Source organism: Spinacia oleracea, chromosome 4, assembly GCF_020520425.1.
Source record: "Spinacia oleracea cultivar Varoflay chromosome 4, BTI_SOV_V1, whole genome shotgun sequence".
Lineage (NCBI taxonomy): Eukaryota > Viridiplantae > Streptophyta > Magnoliopsida > Caryophyllales > Amaranthaceae > Spinacia > Spinacia oleracea.
In genome coordinates, this window is record NC_079490.1 from 30,395,379 (window position 1) to 30,409,400 (window position 14,022).

Here is a 14,022-nt window from a genome sequence, read left to right on the forward strand (position 1 = left end):
CTCGATTTGGGTAGTGGTACTCAACAATGCCAAAGCAAATCAACGGTACAACTGAGCGCCATATATCTCTATCACATCTACAAATCTCGGGTAGTAAACCAAGTACCGTCTCTGAATATGGCTGCTAAGTCATCTACAATAAGTAAAAAGTAAGTATTTTAGGTGAAATTAAGCAATTTTAGGCTATTTTGGACAATTTTAGGTGAATTTAAGCATTTTTAAGCTATATTCGGTGAATTTAAGCTATTTTAGGTGAACTTAAGCATTTTTAGGCTATATTAGGTGAATTGAAACTATTTAAGGCTATTTTAAGTGAATTTAGGCCATTTTAGGCTATTTTAGGTGAAATTAAGCAATTGTAGGCTATTTTAGGCTATTTTGGACAATTTTAGGTGAGTTGAAGCCTTTTTAAGCTATATTCGGTGAATTTAAGCTATTTTAGGCTATTTTAAGTGAATTTAGGCCATTATATCCCATTTTAGGTGAAATTAGGAAATTTTTGGTGAATTAAGGCAATTTAAGCCATTTTAGGTGAATTTAAGCTATTTTAGCCTATTTTAGGTGAATTTAAGGTATTCTAGACTATGTTAGGTGAGTTTAAGCTATTTTAGGTGTATTTAGGCTATATTTGGTGGATTTAGGCTAATTAAGGTGAATTGAAGCATTTAAGGCGCTTTTGGGTGGATTTTGACGATTTTTGGTAAATTTAGGCAATTTTTGGTGAATTAAGGCAATTTAAGCTATTTTAGGCTATAATCGGAGAATTTAAACTATTTTAGGCTATTTTGGACAATTTTAGGCAATTTAAGGCTTTTTAAGCTATATTCGGTGAATTTAAGCTATTTTAGGCTATTTTAAGTGAATTTAGGCCATTATATCCCATTTTAGGTGAAATTAGGCAATTTTTGGTGAATTAAGGCAATTTAAGCTATTTTAGGTGAATTTAAGCAATTTTAGCCTATTTTAGGTGTAGTCAAGCTATTCTAGACTATGTTAGGTGAATTTAAGCTATTTTAGGTGTATTTAGGCTATATTTGGTGGATTTAGGCTAATTAAGGTGAATTGAAGCTATTTAAGGCGATTTTAGGTGAATTTAGGCCATTATATGCCATTTAAGGTGAATTTGAACGAACGAGGTCAAATTGACTTAATAGGACCTAAGTTGAACAACGTTGACCAAAATTGACTTAAATTGACCTAAATAGACCTAAGTTGAACTAAATAGACCCAAATTGACCTAAATAGACCTAATTAAGGTGAATTGAAGTTATTTAAGGCGATTTTAGGTGAATAAGGCAATTATATGCCATTTAAGGTGAATTTGAACGAACGAGATCAAATTGACTTAATAGGACCTAAGTTGACCAAAATTGACTTAAATTGACCTAAATAGACCTAAGTTGACCTAAATAGACCAAAATTGACCTAAATAGACCTAATTAAGGTGAATTGAAGCTATTTAAGGCGATTTTAAGTGAATTTAGGCAATTATATGCCATTTAAGGTGAATTTGAACGAACGAGGTCAAATTGACTTAATAGGACCTAAGTTGACCAAAATTGACCTAAATAGACCTAAGTTGACCTAAATAGACCTAATTAAGGTGAATTGAAGCTATTTAAGGCGATTTTAGGTGAATTTAGGCAATTTAGACCAAAGTTGACTTAAATTGACCAAAGTTGACATAACTAGTTGAATTTAGGTCATTTTAGTTGAATTTAGGTTTATTTATGCTATTTTAGTTAATTTAGGTCATTTTTTGCTTATTTAGTTGAATTTGGGCCAATTTAGACCAAAGTTGACCAAGTAAGCATGCTAGACTAATAAACAAAAGAAGCATTTGAGTAATTAGTAAGGTGAGATATTAAATACCTGTGTCTCCTTTTGATGGTCAAGTGCATCCCTAAAGAAAGAGAGTCCACTAGTTGTATGACCACATGAAAAGTGAACCCTAAGCCAACTAACAAAACAAGTAAAGTAAAGTGTTAGTAAAGTAAAGTGTTAACAAATTACTTGATTTATCGAAGTAGTAATGAGTAGTTAAACAAATTAGTTACCTGCATGCTAAGGGGTCCACTCCACCCTGATGCTGAGTACCAAGAATAGATGCATCGTCGTCGACCTCAATAGGATGCTCTGGGTCGGGAGGTGGAGGATCGCGAACTCTCGAAATCCTAGGACGACCAATGTGAATATGCTCCCATGACCATAACTGCAGAAGTATAAGTGGACCACCAATGTCACGGGCTCGTCTACGAGCGGCTCGTTTTTGTTTATAAAAATATTTTCCTCTCATTTACGGTTAGGGATTAGGGTACTAAAAACCGTTTGGGCCGGATGAATGGATCGGCTAGAACCGGCTAAAAGGTTACAGTTTTGATATCCTGGTCTAAAAACATAATTTTCCCATATACGGTCCGATACAAAGTTTAAGTCATTTAAAAGCCGATATATATATATATATAGAAAGGCTCTCGTAAGAACACTTCTTACGGTAAGAACACTCTCTAGACCGTAGGATTAATCTAATCCGACCGCCCAAAATCAACAAAATAGTAATGGCATTTTCGTAGTTTAAGCTGATCATTTACCCAGTTACCCCCTTCCACTCCTCCTCTTTCACGACATTTGTTTTCTCTCTCTAAGAACTCCTCACAACTCCCTCTCTCTCTCTTCTCTCTTCAATTCGACATGATCTTTGCCTAAATTATCGAAAATTTTGTGTAAATTAATCAACAACTCTCCCTAATTTCGTCCGTCTTCTCGAATTATTTAATTTCGTTTAGATTCGTGCAATTTGATGACTACGTTAGCGAGTTTCTTATTTTCGAAATCGATTTCTCAATAGATTCAATCGATTTCTCAATTCAAAATTGATTTTTTCAATCGACAATTGATTCTTCGAAATCGAAATCGATTTCTCAATCCGTGTTCTTCCAGGCAGAGAAATCGAACCAGAAATCCGGCGAAATCGAACCAGAAGTCGCCAGTGTGGTTAGCGAAATCAATGCTGGTGGCGGTGGTTGTGGTTCGCCGGTATGATTTGCGAATTTTGGTGATTCGCCGGTGTTGCTGGTGGCCGCGAATCAGATTTGCGAATTAGTGCTGGTGATTCGCCGGTGTTATGAGATTGTTTAACTTCTGAATTTGCATTATATAATTTGGTGAATTTGCTGCCAATTTTCTCAAATTTAAAGGTAAACATGCGAATTTTGTTCGATTTATATGTATTTGTTTTCTTAAATTTTGAATTGCGATCTAAATTTGAGCTTAGATTAGGTATTAAAATTTCGTTTCTTAATTTTTTTTTTCTAATTTTGAAGGTTGATACGAAAAAAATTCAGTGAATCATTCTGTGATTTGTCACAGTTGAATTAGTAAAGATTGTTTTTTAATTTCGTGATTCCATTCCAAATTTCTCAGATATATAGGTAAATGCTGCCAATTTAGTTCAATTAGATTTTTAGGTTTTTAATTACTTCATTTTTCATTGCTAATTTTCTTTGAGCTTAATTACATGAGGTAAATGTTGCTTAAACTGTCCAAAAGTAAAGTAAATCTCTATAAATGTAAATTAAACCTTGCTAAAAGTAAAGTACATGCTTGATTAAATTTAGAACATATTTGAATAAAGTTAGAACATGCTTGAATAAAGTTAGAACATGCTTGAATAAATTTAGAACAATATTGAATAAATTTAGAACATGCGCTAGCTAGCTTGAATAAATTTAGAACACTTTTGGATGAAGTTAGAACATGCTTGAATTAATTTTGGACACAGTTGAATAAAGTTAGTACATGCTTGAATAAATTTAGAACATATTTGAATATAGTTAGAACATGCTTGAATAAAGTTAGAACATGTTTGAATAAAGTTAGAACATGCTTGAATAAAGTTAGAACATGCTTGAATAAATTTAGATCATGTTTGAATAAATTTAGAACACTGTTGAGTAAATTTAGAAATGCTTGAATAAATTAAGAACATGCTTGAATAATTTTATAAAATGTTTAATAATTTTAGAACATGCTTGAATCAATTTAGAACATGATCTTGAAATTTTAGAACATGTATATATGTATATGTGTTGAATAGGTTCTCATGTTCTAAATTTAGAACATTGTTGAATAAATTTAGAACATGCTTGAAAAAATTTAGAACATGGTTGAAAAAATTTAGAACATCGTTGAATAAATTTAGAACATGCTTGAATAAATTTAGAACATGAGCTTGAAAATTGAACACGAGCTTGAAAATTTAGAACATGATTGAATAATTTTAGAAAATGCTTGAATTAATTTAGAACATGAACTTAAAATTTTGGAACATGGTTGAATAAAATTAAAACATGCTTGAATTAATTTAGAACATGGTTGAATAAATTTATAACATCGTTGAATAAATTTAGAACATGGTTGAATAAATTTAGAACATGAGCTTGAAAGTTTGGAACATTGTTGAATAAATTTAGAACATGATAGAACAAATTTAGAACATGGTTGAACAAATTTTGAACATGTTTGAACAAATATATAACATGGAGAGTGTAAAAGTGTTCTTACCTAAGGAGGTGTTCTTACCGGATCCCTCCCCTAATATATATATATATATATATGAAGCATATTTGCTGAAATATTAGAGCGTCACCTAAGGTTACTATTGATTTCGGCCAATAAAAAATAAGATTTCTAATTTATGCCCTCTAAATCATACCTGTTGCGACATTCAAACAGAAAATAGGATCCCGATCGATGCACCCTGTAACACCCCCAAAATTTGGACCTTTCAATATAGTTAAAACGACCGTCCAAACCTTGGGAGTATTACAAAGCATCCATTTCCTCTCGAAAATGAATGCGTATACAACATATATAATTAACCCATGATTATCAGATTAACTAAGTGGTCTAAATTAAGTGAATGTCATTACAACCCAATCTTTGAAAGAGTTCAACGAAAATAAAAAGTTGTTCGACTAAGTGATTATTCTAACGTTCGCCCTCACTCGAGCCGTGTCCCATACTCAACCTGCAAAAATACATAAGAAAAGAGAAAGAGAGACAAACTCCCAAAAATCAGAAAAACTGAGTAATTACGACTCCATCCCGTAAAATAATTAATCTATACTAATATATTAAAAGGCGTTTAAAAGAATGTATATGTGCCACGTAAATCCCTCCTTATTACGCCACATCACCACTACTAAGTATCATGACATGTAGTTGACAACCAAAAAGCATGTAGTAAGGATTGAACACTAGACCTCTTGAATTAAGAGTTACCATTCTTACCATCTTAGCCAGCCACAATGCTGTTATATTTTTCTATTTAAATAATAAATACAACCTTTTTAAAATGAATAATAATAAATTAAAGGGAAAAAAAACAAAAGGGAATTAATTACTTAACTTATAAATGTACAATTCTTCTCTTCTCAACTTAAACTTGAAAAATAAAAAAAACTTAGGGTAATTCGAGTGTAATTATGACTGCGGAAGAGGGAAACATTGACAAGATTATAATAATCAACTAATCATGAAGAATAGAACTCGACTTTGTTTTGATTTTCGGATATGGGAAAGAAGTTTGTTGAACGGCCACTGATCTTGCATGGAAATCAGATAATAGCACCACTTACGCACATATTTAAAATAAGTAAATCCCACTAAAAGTAAAACCCGGAGCAACGCCCGGGCCACAAACTAGTTTTTATTTTAAAAACTGTTAGATTTAAACATAAATAAACATGGTAACCAAATTAAATAGATCCGTTAATGAAACGACATACAACAATTTTATATATTATTTAAAAGAGGGAAAGAGAGCGCTAGTAGGCCGGGACTAGACCTACTAAGAAAGGGTCGTGCGTCACCCTTAAATGATGGCCAAGTAATCCAGATGACAGAATGTCCCTAGTGTGCACACCCCTCACTAATACTTCATGATTAGGAGGAAGACTTATGAAAGAGAGTTGATGGAGAAATACGAAACCTGCTAGAAGCCTATTGAGCAACAACACATGTACTCAATAGAACAACATCTAGTAGGGCAACCTGCTCATCACCCTTTCGGGTTTCATTTCCCTTCTTAAATTATTCCACTTTACGTTATTTATAGATTTAAAGTCCAAAACACATAGTAAAACGATTCTTGGACAAAACAAAAGATTAGCGTCATTACTCATTATAGTCATTAACTCCAATCCCAACTAATCTCTCAACATTAGAACTTAACAATGAGAAACACAAGTAGTTTGCTTTCAGATCAAACATTGGATCTTAATTTCTCTAGTATAACAATCGAGTTAACAAATATTAAATCAAAACACTTAACCTTAAACCAATAATTTGAGACCAAAAGTGGAGAAATAGTTCATCAATGTTCCGGTGTTGAAGTGGGTGAAACAATGGGCTTCGGATGAAGGCCCTTTCGTGTGTGTTGAAGATCTTGCTAGCTCGAATGTGTCATGTCCAAGTCAACCTGCACAATAAACAAGTTACTAGCCTCGGGGGTGTTTCCGAGGAAATCCCCTCCGATGCCTAAGTAAGAACGGTGCTCGGATTCTAGAGAGAAGTTCTCTAGAAGAGTGGTCTTAAGGCGTGAAATGGACGTACCTTGGTATGTGAGCCCTGGCGGCTTATTTATAGTGTTTGTACAATAAATCCCCTTAGGTTATATATTGCAAGTGGGCCGTGGGCCTTGATTGGCGGCTGAATAGCCCCTTTTGGAATGTAGTGGGTTTGGTGTTGTTGTTGTGAGCCCTTGGGCTTTGGACTTAATGGCCCAATTGGTATTCAACTGGGAGCCCAAACAACATGCCCCCCAAACCCGGCCCATTTTGGATTAAATGGGTGGGTTTCCAGCTGTCAGAAGTCCAAAGGTTCCCTCTTTTTTTTCAAAAAGAAGTTATTTTTGCATTGATGACAAGTGTTGGGACTTGTTGTGAGTAGTGGCGATCGTGGGTTTGAGGGAGTTGATGCGCCCCTTTCTTTTTCTTATAAATACTGGACGCGACTTCCCTTCAAACCTTTACTTTCCCTTTCTTTTCAAAAGCTCTCCTTTTTCTGGTGAACCGCCGCTTTGACATTTCTTCAGATCTACGGTTTTCGGTTAGCTTTGATCTTCGGGAACTTACTTCGTTCGTTCTGTCGGCAAATTCCGCGTTGGAGGAAGGTAATTTGCTTGCGAGTCTCGCCCTTTTTCTTGTTTTTCCGAATCCTGCTCCTTTTCTTGCTCTTCTTTCTACTCCTCCCTCTGAACCCTAGTTTTAGGTTCTTTAGCCATGGCCAAGGACAAGGGTAAGGGTAAGTTTGTTGGGAGTCCTTCTGATGAGAGGGGGAATTTTCCCTCGGAAAAGGTGCGAAATTCTTCGAGGGTTGGACCTCGGAAAAGCCGGTGAAGAAAGCATCGGCTGGTTGGGATGCTTCGAAAGATGGAGCTGTTGGCGGATCCAGTGGGTCCGAGCGTGCTGCTTCTGGTAAGAAAGCTGGTTCTTCGGGTCACCGCCAGTCTTATCCTGAGTTTCCTGTTCATTGGACTGAGGCTGATCCGAAGGGCAAGTTCGCTCCGATTTTGCATGAGACCACTAAAATCGATGGTCCACTGGAGAAGTCAGTGAATGGTAACTGGCTGGTAGAGGCGAAGCTGGGAGCTTATCATCGGAGAGCCGAAGAGCTGTATGGGATCCAGCACGCCTTGGGGTACTGGTGTGAACTTCCTGATCAAGAGCGTCCTCGGGTGACTCATCCGCCGAGGGGTTTCATTTCTGCGTACACTCATCAATTGGAAAATGGTCTCCGTTTTCCTTTGGATCCATTCATTTTCGAGCTCTTGGTGTCGTACAACATCAGTTTGGCTCAACTCACGCCCAAGTCTATGAGGCACATAATCGGATTTCGGTGGGTGTGCGATTTCGTGAATTTCCCTTGCTCCGTGGCCGTCTTCAGAGATCTCCATGATCTGTCCTTCAACAATGCCTCCAAGGGTGATGGGTACGGTTGGTGGACCATTGTTAACAAGAGGTCTCGGAAGAAAGGCGAGCCTAACTACATCACTTCTTACCCGTACCTCAGTTCCGACCACAATTGGAAGACGGAATGGTTGCTCGTTCGTGTTTCCACGGATCCGAAGCACCCCAACTTCTATCGCCCTCCAAAGTGGTTTGTAACGCCCGATCCTGACATGTCGGGGGTGGCTGCTCCGGATCGGAGGCACCAACATTATGAGGACCTCCTGCAGTGATTTCTGGCTCGGGAGGATAACTATAAACTGCCCGCCAACTGGCTTCCGAACCTTCATTATATTCTTCGGGAGGACATTCTTGCTTGCGCCGGTCTCAGCAGGGTTTTTGACAAGGGTAGGTTTCCTTCGGCTGGGACCGTGTTTTAGTGAGTTCGTCCTCCCTTTCCTTTTTCGATTTATCTGACTGCTTTTCCCACTTGTTTTGCAGAGTACGGTTTCGAGCGTATCGACCCCGAGATTTTGGGCATCTCTTTGGACTTGCGCACCATCTACGACTCGGCTCCCGAGTACAAGTTCGGGAAAGAGAATCCTAGCAATCCTCGTCTGAAGGATTACGTGTTGTCTCCCTCCGCTCTTGCTCGGATTTCTGAAGTTCGAGCTGATCCGTTTGACTCTGCTTCTTCTCCCGAGGCTGTTCCGGTGAAGACCGTGCTGCGTCCTCTCCAGACAACTTCGGATCCGGAATGTGCTTCTAACTCCGGTTTTTGTTTGTTTTTATTCATGTTTTGGTTGGCCGTCGGCTAACGTCCTGGTCCTGACCCGTCTTTTTAGGGTCCTGGAACTGACGCTGCGCCGCGTGCCGTTCCTTCGGTTTCGTCCCCGGCTCGGATAGATAGCACTCTTCTGAGGAGACGGGTACTTCGCTTTTTGTCTTTATTCTTTCCTTCTTGATTTCTTCTGGTCCACTGACGTTTGGTCTTCTTTTTAGGATCAGAAGAAGAGGAAAGGAAGTACTCTTCTAAGGTCTTCTACGCATCCGAAGAAGGCAAAGGCGTCTCATACTTCGGAGGAGGTGTGAATTTTTTTCCTTAGTGCATTTTTCTTGTGCCTATGCTTTTCCTTTTCGAAGCTGACCTTTGGTTGCTTTTGTAGGGAACGGTTTCGGAAGATATGCCACCTCCCAAAAATCTTCTTCATTTCATGCCCTTGCCAGGGCAAAAATTGAAGAGTGTGGTGGTTTCGGAGTCGCCGCCTGTTGATCAACCGCTAGCTGAGGAGGCTGCTATTCCTTCTCCGTTGAAGCCAATTACCCCTTCTGAGGTCGTGGTCGAGGACATCACCGAAGCGGTGGAGGCGCTTGAGACTGACTCCGTTCCTGGTTCGGATGTGGCCTTCACGACCGAAGCGGAAGGAAAATCTGCCGATGTCCCGCTTGAGGGGGAGGATCCAGAGAAGGTGATGGTGGACCTCACTGGTCCCGATGTTGAGGTTCCCGTAGCCTCAGATGCTGAGAAAGTTACCCTTTCTGCGGATTTCGCGAAGGAACAAATCGAGCATGGTCGGGGAACGAAGAGAGTTCGTGAGACTCTAGGTTCTACCTCCACTTCGGCCTTGGATAGACTGATCCATGCCGATCCTTGCTCAGACGTTCCGTTGAAGCGAATTCCCGAGGAAGTGAGGGAAACGATGGCTCGGTTCGCTCGTCCATCGACCATGGGAGAGGATCCTTCGGTCCATGCTGGCTCTATAGCTGGTCCCGAGGCTGCTAGGGAGAATCTTCTTCGGGCTAATCCTCAGTGGAGAGTTCCTGGGGCCGAGGATAGGAATCCGACCATGATGGCCCAGTTTTTCCAGGGTGAGGTGAGTAACTGAGTTTATGCGTTTGCTTGTTGCGTCTTTCCTTCGTTTCTGTTGGATTTTTGTTTTAACTCGTCCTTTTCTTCAGGCCGTTTATTGGTCCTCGTTTGCTGCGGAGTGCAGCACGGTGGAGGAGAGGAAGCTGAAGAAGTACCAGGAGGCTTATGCTCGTGATATTCCTGTCCTGGATCGGAAGGCTGATTAGATCCTGAGGGAGCTTACCGAAGTTAAGGAACTATACCTTAAGTATAGTCGCGAATCCTGGGATTTATCCGAGGGCATTGGTAAAGAAGTCGGTAAGCTTGCCTTCAGGGTCGAGGAGGATGCTGAAAAGATCTCCAGCTTTGAGAAGGAGAAGGTAGACATGTCTGCCAAGTTCGGTGCCGAACTTGAGGCAAAAGACGAGCTTCTCAAATATATGGAGTCCAAGCTTGAGGACAAGGAATCCGAGCGTGAAGAGGCGGTGACTAGGCTCCAGTGGTTCATCAAGAATCGGGAGCTGGTCCAAAGTGAGGCCAACAAGGTACCTGTTCTTCAGCAGACGATCCGGGAGAAGGACGAGTACATTCGGCAGCTGTAGCAGAGCAGGGCCGAACTCTACACTGCTGATCAGTGTAGGGAGCAGTACTGGAATGGCATCTTGGGTGCTCGGCGAATGTTCGCAAAGCATATGCCTCACTTCCCTTGGAATGAGAAGATTCCAATTTGGATGAGGGCCCAGGACCATCTGGAAGAGTGCCATGCCGATCGCGATGAAGCCGAAGCTGAGCGCCTAAGGGCTCTTGAGGAGGCTCGGATTCGCAAAGCGGACTCCGAAGTTGATTCCACTGCTGGAGGTTCCTCCAAAGACGCTCCTTAGGGAGGTGGTTCTGAAGCTCCTAAGAGCTAGGAATTCGGGCATTCGTCTTCTTCAGAGTCGGTTGGTTCAAGTTGAGGACCTCCGAATATGTGCTTGCCTTTTCCCCCCTTTTGCTTCGGTGCTGCGTTGTACTTTTAATAATTTTTGCTTTCTGTGTACTTCGGTAGGCCGATTTTAGTCTGTTGATGGCTGCCGATTTAACTGTTCATTTTTATTTTCAATTTTTGAGGGTCCTCGGGTATGTACCGAGTTGACTGATGTGCTTGTATTTTCCCCCCAAACATTGAATAAAAAATGATTGTTTGTTAATTGGCTGCTCCTTCTTAATCTCTTCTGCTACTTCCGAAGTATTTAGTTCTTTTGTCCTTGAATCCGTAGATTTATTAAGGCGCTTCTTTATTTGTGAGTCTTTCAAATCCATAGATTTGTTAAGGGACTCGGTTTGCTTCTCCTTTGAGTCTTTCAAATCCATAGAATCTGCTTCGAGCTCATTTGTAGCGCTGGAGATGTTTAGAGTCTGCTTTTGAGCTCTTCAGATCCGTGGATCTGCTGAGAGTCTGCTTTTGAGCTCTTTTCCCGTATTGGATATGTTTGGAGTCTGCTTTTGAGCTCTTCAGATCCGTGGATCTGTCGAGTCTGCTTTTGAGCTCTTTTATCGTTTGTGGACATGTCTAGAGTCTGCTTCTGAGCTCTTCAGATTCGTGAATCTGTCGAGTCTGCTTTTGAGCTCTTTTAATGTCCACTTCCGTTCTTCCGACTTCTTGTGGTTCGGAAACCTGGGCAAGAAGTCGCAAGTCTGACTCTTAGTTATGAGTTTCGGGGATCAGTAGATCTGAGCCGAGCTCTTTATAACTGTGCTCGAGAGACTTTGTTGCGAACGGAATATCCCTGGGTACCGCGAATCCGAGGATTCCGGACGGTACCTTGCAGGTTGTTTTGAGTTAGCTATTTCTTGGGCTTTTTGACCCCAAGAAATGGCTACTTCGGGTTGATTTTAGCTTCGGATTGATCAGATCCGAAGTTGCATGCATGCGAATAAGAACATAGTGAACTAAAAATGAAAAAGGCATAAGGATATGTTTAATGAAACACATGGTGCCAGTGGCTTTCCTCTTCTCATTAAACGACTTACTTGGAGTACAAAAGGAGGGGTGGGATCATACAAAATATTTCTTGAGAACATTGGCATTCCAATGGTTCTTCAAGATTGTTCCATCTAACTGTTTAAGCATAAAGGTGCCAGTCCTCTTTTCAGAGTGGATGATGTATGGTCCTTCCCATGTTGCTGAGAGTTTCCCGTGGATCTTTCCCTTCTGAACTGCAGCAGCATTTCTGAGTACTAGGTCACCGACCTTTAGAGGTCTGGCATTGACTCTTCGGTTGTAGTGCTTGCTGACTCTTTGCTGATAGGCTGCGTTGAGAGTTCTCGCTTCGTCCCGAGCCTCATCTAGTAGATCCAAGGATTCGGACAGAAGTTGATTGTTGCTTTGCCCATGGATTCCATCATACTTATTGTATGCTTGGACCCTTAGGCTTTCTGTTCCGATCTCTACGGGGATGAGGGCTTCGGAACCGTAAACCAAGTGGAAGGGTGTTTGTCCTGTGGCTTCTTTCTCGGTGGTCCGAAGGGACCAGAGTGTCCCAGGGAGTTCCTCTAGCCACTTGCTCTTTTCGTTCTCGACTCTCTTCTTGAGCGCATTGAGGATGAGTTTGTTTGCGGCTTCGACCTGGCCATTGCTCTGAGGGTGGCACACTGCTGAGTAGGCGAGGCGGATACCGAACTGTTCACACCATCTTTGCAGTAGTGTGTTGTTGTAGACACCTACTTTTGTCCCCATTCCCGCAAGGGAAAGGTTCGATGATGAAAGCATAAAAACTCCACTTGACAACGCATCTCCTATAAAATAAACGAATCTCGATTCCCTATTTCATTTCACCCGAAACCTGCTATTTATGGAAACCTGCTAAAAATAGTAACTGCCGTAAAAGGTAGCGTCTAAAAGTGACAAATCATAAAAGATAGAAACCTGTCAGAATTAGGTGTTGCACTCCAACATAAATCCTAAATGAGATAGAAAACCGCAAGAATCCTATTCCTAATAGGATTCGGAAATAAGAGTTACGTATTAATCAAAATCCTAACGAGCCTAGAGTTCGTAACGGGCCCAGACGCATTCCGTCATGAAATTGATACGCGCTAAAAGACTCGAATTAATCTCAAACTCTACGGATTTTAGGAATCCGAATCTGACTAAACAAAGCTGCCCAGACCCTATTTTCAACGCCTGGATCTTCGGCGCCCAGGCCTGGGCGCTGAAAGTACCTGGGTACGTCTCTTTTCCTAATTCTTTGCGGATTAGAACTCTGCAATTCTATCTTTCCACGAACTCTTCCCTATAAATAGGCCCCTAGTTTCGACGTGAAACAATACACAACAACACATAATATATTCTGAGTATTGACTCTAAACCCCTTAGCCTACGCCTCTCGCTGCGAAACTGTTCACGCGTTCTGTCGCAATCGATCCATAAATCGAACAGAACGTATCCTGTCCCATACTTTGAGATTCGTTAAATAAAAGGAGAAATAGCAAAGTCAAAGTGTTTAGTTTTCTGAGAACCGTGACGCACCTCTCAAGGGTGCGTCGTAATGTGCCCCTTTTCTATGATTTAATTGCTTTCCTCGCCCTTTTTATGAACTGTTAAACTAACTAAATCTGATTGTTCTACCACGCCTAACAAATATAATATTTTTGGGAAATTGGATTATCATGCTAGGTCCCTTAATGCTATTTAAATCAGATAATCGCGATCGATCTAGTATTATATGTTGCATATTGCTAAAATCAACTCAGATTAGTTTAATAGTTAACGCATGTCCCTTCAATTATTTATGCTGAGCTAGTAAGGATATCCTGCCTCTGGAGTTATCGACGAGCGAATTACTCCTCTCGGTAGTTACAGTCCCCCGAACCCTCAATCTCTACCTTGCGGGTGTATATTGAGAGATCCCCACACCAGGGATCACAAGGGAACCTACGGCCGTCGTGGTCAAACATAATTGCACTCCCTTTATGTCACGATAACCGGGTTTTGTCAGTTTTTCTCATTGTCGTTAAAAACTGAATGGCGACTCCTATATTACTAGTCAATTGGGTGTATACTCACAGGAAATCTAATTACACTTGATTGAATAAAAAGAATCGTCACACCCACGAGGGACAAGGTCACGCATTAGCCTCGCGCTTTTTCGACCCCCCTCACAGTGGCGACTCCACTGGGGATAGTGAAGGAAATACTCGTGCTTGTAGGTAATCAAAATAGCCGAAGGGCGAAACGATCCT